The following is an 8,829-nucleotide window of genomic DNA, read 5'->3' on the forward strand; positions in this document are numbered from 1 at the left end:
ATCTGCCTGCCTACAGATATAGAAGTATTGTCAGCAAGATTTATAGCTGCTTTTGCATTACACAGAAGGATGGAAAGGCTGAAAGAGTTGCGACTTGCTCAAATTAAGTGCTAACAATAGATCATAGCTATATCCACTGGTGATCACTAAAGTCTGTAATAGAATGCAACATTTGCATCTTTCTTGAGTTTGGAAGCTATTCTTCATAACAGAAAGATAAATGCCTTGTTATGCTCAGCCACTGATTTTAAACATGTATTCAACAAGCGGTCACCCCCACCATTGAATTAAATACGAAGCAGGCAGAGTTCTACTGCTACACAGGGAGGAGAACTGATTTTTTTTTTTTTGGTAAACAAATTGCAATGCATTTTAATGTTCCTGGCAAGGTAAAGCAGCCAATTCTTGCTTTTTGAGAGAAGGACAATACATTCCTGAACTTCTGGTGGCTCTTGAATGGACTATTATCTGCAGTCCCTCACAGCATGGAATAATTAGCTGACTTAGGTTGCAGCTTGCTAACATATGTTCTACCATGGCAAGAAATTGAAACACTGTGTTGTTTTTAACAAACAATCCTTGTGCCTGCCCAGGAAACTGATGAAAATAGTCTGATAAATATACTTGGATCTCATAATAAGAGACTGACAAAAAAGCTAAGAGGTTTTTAGGAAAGAGGAGGATTTCATGGAAAACAAATCAGGAAACAATCATTTAAACTATCGTCACATATTCATGAGCCCAGTTTTTCCTACCTGAATATAACTACCTTTATTACTTTACACTGCCAAAATAGCACAGAAATGACAATTCATCCCAGAGTAAGAAGTATTGTCTAAAGATTACAAAGCTGTCCATCGGGACCATGGGGTCTTTCCAATAGGAGGTGTACCCATGCAACTGAGGGTGAAATTGAGCTGACTGTATATAATTAAGTTAAGAAAAGCCTATGACTACAGTTTTCAGGCTTGGGTTGCTCAAGCTGATAACAAATTCATGTTAAAGTACATAAATAAAACTGAGATTGGCTTTTAGAGACGAACATTTCAAGTAACTACTCAGTTACTCTGAAAAATAGGCTCTAAGTAGCAAAATATGGCTTAGTTGCCTAGTCCTAGATACCTAAGTTCCCTCCTAGGGTACGCGCCTATGCAGACATGCACAACGAATTTTAATCCCACCCACCTCCTCAGCAGAGCTGCGCAGCAGCACTCACCTTCCTTGGATATGGAAGGCAAGCTGGTGGTGGTGGGCTTAGTGGGAGAGTGGGGTCGGAGGGAGCCAGGGCCACATGGTGGCTCCCCAGATCCTCCCAGGGTGGGGCCATGTGATGGGCAGCTGCCACAAGGCCCTGGCTACAGCTTCAACCCTTCCCCAGGGCTGGAGCTGCAGCCAGGGTGGGCTGCATGGTAGCTGCCAGAGCTAAAGCTGGGGCCACGGTGCGGCTGTCCCAGTGGGAACAACCACGCTGCAATCCCAGGAGCAGCCACACCGCAGCCTCGGCTCCAGCCCTGGCCCACAGGACAGCCACCCACTATGAAGCCTTGTCCCAGGAGCAGCTGGGTAACCACCACAGAGCCCTGACCCCAGCTCCAGCCTTTCCCCAGCCCTTGGATGACCCCTAGCCTGACTGAATGGGGGAGGCTAGGGGTCAGCTGTGCATGGGGGAAGCTCCCTAATAGCCCCTCCCTGCCCTCATCCCCTGGAAAAAAAAAAAAAGAGCTCTATACTTTTCAGGTGTGTCAACAAAACTATACCTGTGTCCACACTGCCATTGAGTTCTGTTGACAGATGTTAACCTCATTCTATGAGGAATAACTCCTTTGTCGACAGAACTCTGTTGACAAAAGGTAAGTGTGGACGCAGGGGAGAAGTTACGTCGACAGAAAAGGCCTCCAGAAAGAACCCCTGGTGGACACTCCTGCCACAGCTTTCAACTCTATTGTTCCTGCCTGCAGCCACCTTTAAAAGGCGCAGGCACCCAGGCTCAGCACTCTAGCAACAAGCCAGCTCCAGAGAGGACCCTGACAGCTCAGCTCTTCCCGGTAGGGACACATGTCCCAGGGACAAGCCCCCCCCCCCCCCCCAAACCCGCCTGGCCCTTCCAGGGACTCACCCCCCTGGGAACTCCAGGGCACCCTCCTGGTCTAGCCCAGAGATAAAAGCCCTCTTGGGACTCTGGGCTGAAGGGGAGTCCCTCCAGGCCATGCAGTGCAGCAAAAGGAGGAATGCGGACATTTATGGCTGAATGGCAGAAGGCCTTTCCCAGAAAGGTCACCACCCTCGCACACTGGAGCAGGTCAGGGCAAAAGTTAAAGAGCTGCAGCAGGAGTACGTTCAAGCCCGTGAGCACAGCTCCCGCTCTGGGGAAGTGCCGCATTACTGTGCGTATTATAAGATCAACCAGATCCTGGGGGCAGGTAGAACCCCTGCCTCCCGAGCAGCTAGTGGAGTCTCGGCTGGAGACCCCTGATCAGCAGCCGCCAGAACTCCAGGGAGACACCCCAGCACAACACCAGCAGTCCAACAGCAGGAGGAGGAAGACACCACCACCAGCAGGAGCACAGCAACCCTGACCCAAGACCCAGACGCCGAAACCCAGGAGGCCTCCCAGGCAACTTCGGACCCGGGGAACATCAGGACGTGAGTGCTGAGATCCACTACAACACAGGGCAGGGTAGGCGGGAGCAAAACGGATGGTGCAGTGCTGTGACATGTCATGTTGATCACAGCTGGGGGGGAGAAGAGGGACACACCCATGGCCACCCTTAGGGAGGGCCATCCTACCTCTGCACCCTCACAGCTGCTAGGCACCACCTGCTCCTACAGGCAGTGATGTGATGGGCAGGCAAGGGTCGGAGACGCCAGGATCGCCTCACAGCTGCAGGCCTCTCAGTGCTCTGTGGGAACCCCAACCGTGGCCTGATACTTGTCTGTGCTACTCAGCCATGGGGTGTGTGCGAGGGGGGACAGGATGGTGGCCTGCACACCTTCTGGGCTCCAAGGAGGCCATGGCTGTGGGCCAGGCCACACCATGCCTTACTGAGATGCACATGAGCAGCCTCTGACCCTAGGACAGGCACTGCCAGCTGACAAAAAGGAGGGCATGCCCTCTCAGGGAAAGGGTGAGCATGCATGACTGGTGACTTTTCCCTCTTGTCCTCCACAGCTGGACCAGCTGACCAGGAGGGGGCACCACACCTGCCCCACCACCCAGATGGCCACAGGAAACCCGTTGGCACTGGCACCAGCTACTCAGACCTGGTGCGCCAGCACATTGGAGTCCTGCTAAGGATGCAGGACACAATGGAAAGGAGGCTGGAGGCAGAGGCCGAGTGGCACCAAAAGTTGCTGGACGAATTCGCCCAGCAGCACAGGGACAGCTGCACTGCGATCCGGGAGGCCATGGCCTTCCTGGTCCTGTGCCTGGTCCTGCCCCCCCTCCTCAGCCTGCTCCCCTTATTTATAAAGAAATAAAAAAAAAATTTTTAAAAGCCAACAAACAAACCACCACACACACACACGAAAGAACAAAAATACAAACAACCAACCAAAAAAGCCAAAACCTAAACAAACATATAAGCAAACAGACAAACCGACAAACCAGAAAAACTCCTGTGGTGTCTGAGAAAGCAGGGCAACCAGAGCCAAAAAAAAAAAAAAAAAAAAAAAAAAAAAGCAGCAGCAGCTTTGCTTTCCCTCTATGAGGTAGGCAAGCCAGAAGCCGGAGCAGAGCAATGGCTGACCAGGAGGATCCCTTTAAGCACGCATGCTCTCCCAACAGTGCTTGGGCTTTAAGGCTGCCCCTCTGACCTTCCAGAAGTACTTCCGGGTGCCTTCTTCTGTCCACACAGCATCCCACAGTCTGGACACTGTCGACAAATCCAACACTGAGATCAACCCTTGCTGGTGTCTGGTACTGTTCAATCTTCATTTTGCGTAGCTGGATGGCATACCTTAAGTCAATCTGCCTGCTCTAGTGTAGGTCAAGCCTCAGAAAACTTCTCACTGAAGCCAATGGGAATTTGCCTGTGCAATGGTCAAGCAAAGAATTCAAGAACTGGCCAATAACTTTAAAAATCAATGTAAAAGGCTGCCTCGGGTCAGAGGAGTGGATTTATATATAAAACTCACGTTTCTTTAAAGAAATATAGGGACATTCATTAGGGTAACTAAAATTTGGGCACATTTCTGCCTTCCCTTCAGCAGGTAAAAAATACACACAGCTCTCCTGAATAGCTCTTGAAGAGTCAAAATCATTGGAGAAGATGAGTCAGAGATTCTCAGGTACTATATTATAAATTGAAAGCAATACCATTGAAGTTGATAGAATTTACTCTGGGTTTATACAAGTGTAACTGATTGACCGCACCCTCACTTTGGCACAGACACAAAGCCAAAAGCAGGGGTTGCAATTTCTTTGAGTCCTTTGCGTGATTCTATGACATATTGCTTGCCTTTTCTGTACTTAAAAATTACAATTAACTCAAAGATTTGTAGGCCATTAGAATGCCAGGGAAAGGCTGCTAGGGTAAAGTATGCATCTGTTTGTTCAAGTGTTTTCAGATTTTTATTGCTGTGTGTTCTCTCTAACCCCCATTTGTGGAAAGAACAGCTTGCCAAAAAACCTGGCAGTGCCAACAAAGCTAGAGCAGGGGCCAGAGCAAGAGACTTTTTAAAAACAAATCCCAGAGGGGAGTTAATTTTAAAAACATTCACAGAACAAAATGCACATGGACAAACAGGCAGGTAATTAAGGTTGGCTCTAAACTTGTTTTTAATTGCCTGGCTGATTTGGAGCCTACAGCATGTGCAACTGTCTGAGACATGAACTTCCTCAGAAAGCACTGTCTTGACTTCTATTCAATAGAGCCTACAATTCCTCCACACATGCCTTGAAGGGGGATAAAATAAAGAGAAACATACACAAAACTCTAGACTCAGGATTGTCTCCATTTTAGCTCACGTCTCAACAACCCCTTGTTCTGCTCTCCCCCTCTGAATACTCCTTGCTGACCACTCCCAGCCTAGCCCAAACCTAGGGGAAAACGAGCTTTGTGTGGCAAGCTATGCAGGGGCAGGTGAAAAAGAAATCTAGAACCCCCCAAGCACTTCTATCGTAGGTTGGAGACCCACTCTACAAGGTTCTGTGCTCACAGATCCGTGTAATTGCAAACAAAGCAACTACAATCCCACCACTTCCCTTCCCCACCCTTATTCCCATGGGCTACGTCTACACTGGCACCTTTTTCCGGAAATGCTTAAAACGGAATACTATTCCGTTTTCAGTTTTTCCGGAAAAGGAGCGTCTACATTGGCAGGCTGCTTTTCCGGAAAAGCCCTTTTTCCGGAAAAGCGTCTGTGGCCAATGTAGATGTGCTTTTCCAGAAAAGAGCCCCGAGCGTCATTTTCACGATCGGGGCTTTTTTCCAGAAAAGATTACTGGGCTGTCTACACTGGCCCTTTTCCGGAACAGTGTTCCGGAATAAGGACTTATGCCCAAGCGGGAGCAGAATAGTTTTTCCGGAATAGCGGCTGATTTTGTACAGTAGATCGTCGTTGCTTTTCCGGAAAAGCAAGCGGCCAGTGTAGACAGCTTGCAGCTTATTCCGGAAAAGCGCCTGCTTTTCCAGAATAAGTGGCCCAGTGTAGACACAGCCATGGTGGCTTATACGGAACTGCTGAAGAATGTCTGTTATGCCTGTGAAAGTGAACCATTTCTCAGAGTCCTCTTTCTTCTCCCTGCCTAACAGGACTCTCAGGCTCTCTGTTCAGTTTGACTATGGCATGACTTCCCCTTCCATGCCCTCTCTCACAGCATGTTGACCCAGCAACTCCTCTGCAGGTAAGCCCATGACAAACACAGCAATACCAGCAACTTCTGCACCAAATGGGCCCAAATCTGCCCACAAACACAGGAAGTCAACCTCACTGAAGTTAAAATATAAGCTAAGCTATGGGGCAAGACCCCCTAGTCCAAGTCATGAATATGGTCCCACTCCCTCAAAAGAAAGAAAAAAAAAAAAATCTATAAACCAAAAATGGAAGAGATTGTTTAAAATTTGAAGTTATTTAAAGCATTAAGTTGCCTTAAATTTTGAAATGTTAGGAAGTGTCTCATTCCAGTTTCTATGTGATCACTCAACAGGGGAAATATAAGTTTAAAAACCAGAAGTATTCAGGGTTGGACTAACTCTTCTCCCATTGAAGCCATGAGAGTTTTACTGCTGACTTAAACAGGAGCAGAGAGTTAGGCTACTATAGAATGCTTTTGAAAATCCCACCCAGCTGCATACATAAGAAAATGGGCAAGGAACTTCCATTGCTAGGAGAGAAACTTCACTTCCTCTCTCTTTAAAGATGGGGAAAATGGCAGATCCCCTCTCTTCGTAAAGGGTAAGGATAATTATATTGCCCAACTCCTTCCTGTTCTCCTTCCCTTCTTCAAATATCCCCACATTTCCAAGTGTCTCCCTATGCTAAAAGTCAGGAAACATCAGAAGGCAAAATGAAGCAAGAAATGTATAAACTTGTATATTTCTGAATTCATTATTTTTAATTGCTAATAAAAAAAAAAGAGATGTTTCTTTTATTCTAACACAACAGTTAAAAAAGCGTTCTTTTCAAGAGAGACCTTAACAAGAGTCAGCCCTTTTGACAGACCTAAACATTAAGGGCTTAATCATTTTTAAGGTCCTAAGAAACCCTCCAACATGAAATATATAAATAACCTCTCACATACATAGAGATAAGAATGATCTAGCATTTAGTTTCTTAAGCATAGAAAAATACATTTAATCACTCTGAACTGTAGTGCATTAGGTCCCAGGAGCACTCTGTATATCAACACATGGTAGTCATCACTTTCATTGTACTGTCCAAAGAATCAGCGGAAAACAGACAATAAAACTTGGATGTTACACAAGTACGGTAGTCAGTTGTACACCTAATGGATTACAAATTTGTCTTCAAATTCATTACATTCAGACTCAATTAGTTTGCAGATGGGACAGCATTTATAAAGAGAGATGTGGACCCCAACGTTTTGTACACGTATTGCAAACAATCTGCTCTTAGAAGGTTGGGTATTAAGAGCAATGTTAGTATTAGTATGCGCTGTTCAATGTTTGTAACATTAAAGCAAAAAGCTTACAGAAAGCCCTAAGTTCACCAAGACAGATCATGCATGCATGATCTTTTAGAAGAACTGAGGATATTGTCTGTTTTTTAAATACTCAGGAAAGCCACAAGATATATGCAGCTCTTAGTATCAAACTAAAGCTTCCACACAGTTCTTCCTCCCCCACCCAACCCCCTATGTTCGTATAGCAATATCCGCACAAATGTGTGTACAGAAACATAGCACGTGGGCTAGGAAAAGATGTGGGATGAGTTCTTTCAGTTACTTCTGCAAGCTTGCCAAAAATGCCCAACACCAACATAGGACGCATCCCAGCACACAGGAGTATACCAATAAACTACTGTAATGTACAAGACCCAGTTGTCCTTCAAGCAAATGCAACTTTAGCAGGAATTTCAAGGGGGAACAGGATCAGATCCATCAGGAAGGAAGAGTTAATAGATTTCTGTGTAAACTTGAGAACAATTGTTATAAACACCAAAGAGGAAAACATTGTTTGAAAAAACATTTAAAATACCTTGGAAGGAAAGCACCCTTGGGCGCATCAGCCTTGCTAAGACTACACCCATCTCAAGCCTAAACCAAAACCAAACACCAGAATACAGGCTTGGGGGGGGAAGAATGGCCCTGTCTGGCCTTAACACCAAGGAGCCAGGTCCTCAGGGAATGTAAATTGGCAACGCTCCCCTGACTGAAGTAGATCTGTCTGAATTTACAGCAGCTGAGAATCCAGCAAAGCATTTAGGAAGAGCCAATTTCCTTCTCAATACTGGGGATTCTCCTCCTCTAATCAGTGATCTGCAGGAGGTGGGTAGATGCTCATTGTTGGGAGTTGTGGCCTTTTTTCTTCATTCTTCTCTAGCTGAACATGCTGTGTCTTTGGGCCACGAACCTTTCCAAAATGGCCTATGCTGACTGGCATGCAGTCACATGGGGAAGAATCATTTGTGTTAAGACATAAGCAACCTGCAACACCACCACAAAATTAGCATTAATTGATAAAACACTGATAGTAGTTATTGACTGAATTACTTCAGCTGATCCTCCTTTTGTGGTATGCTTTGGGAAAAGGGAGTTTCAGTGGCAGTTGTTAGCTAAGTGGCCTGTGCTTCATTGTGGTGTTAAGCTAAATCCCTGGGCTGTTGCAGAGTTGCATTTCCCTTACAAGAGCCCCTGATGGAGACATTGTACCTCCTGGGGGTCATAGGTAGCCAGGAGATCACACCCACTGCTACAGCTCCTGGGGTATATCTGCACTGCAAAAAATTTTTAAATGGATGCAATGCATCTCAGATTATACAGACTCAGGCTTGTGGGGCTCATGCTGAAGTGAAAGAACTATAGGCATTCCAGCTTGGGCCAGAGTACAGGCTCTGAGATCCACCTTTTTCTACACAGCTATCTTTAGTACCATTGTGTAAGTTCCACAATCCCAAGCCTGTATACCGAGACACATTGACACAGGTCTTTCTTTGCAGTGTAGACAAACCCTAAGAGATCTGGGAGCTCTACTATGAAGGGGAGATGTATTGAGACTGCAACTAGACCAGCCCCTGCACTCATAGCCAGCCTTCTCTTTTGCACCATTACAAGCATTGGGTCTCAATCTGACTTCTCGAGTACGTATTATTATTTATTATTTGAATAAGCTCAGTGAAGAAAATTACTTCTGCCCTGAAGTTTTCTCA

The 8,829-nt window shown here is 46.1% G+C and overlaps 1 long non-coding RNA gene across 2 annotated transcripts in view; it reads right to left on the reverse strand.

The window, feature by feature from the left end:
• LOC142826706 (uncharacterized) overlaps positions 1–8,195 on the reverse strand; it is a 47,815-nt gene extending 39,620 nt beyond the window's left edge. For both annotated transcript variants that reach the window (XR_012900911.1, XR_012900910.1), the window contains exon 1: positions 7,659–8,195. This is a non-coding gene — a long non-coding RNA (uncharacterized LOC142826706). The remainder of the gene's footprint in view (positions 1–7,658) is intronic.
• Positions 8,196–8,829: the final 634 nt, after the last annotated feature.

Source organism: Pelodiscus sinensis, chromosome 2, assembly GCF_049634645.1.
Source record: "Pelodiscus sinensis isolate JC-2024 chromosome 2, ASM4963464v1, whole genome shotgun sequence".
Lineage (NCBI taxonomy): Eukaryota > Metazoa > Chordata > Testudines > Trionychidae > Pelodiscus > Pelodiscus sinensis.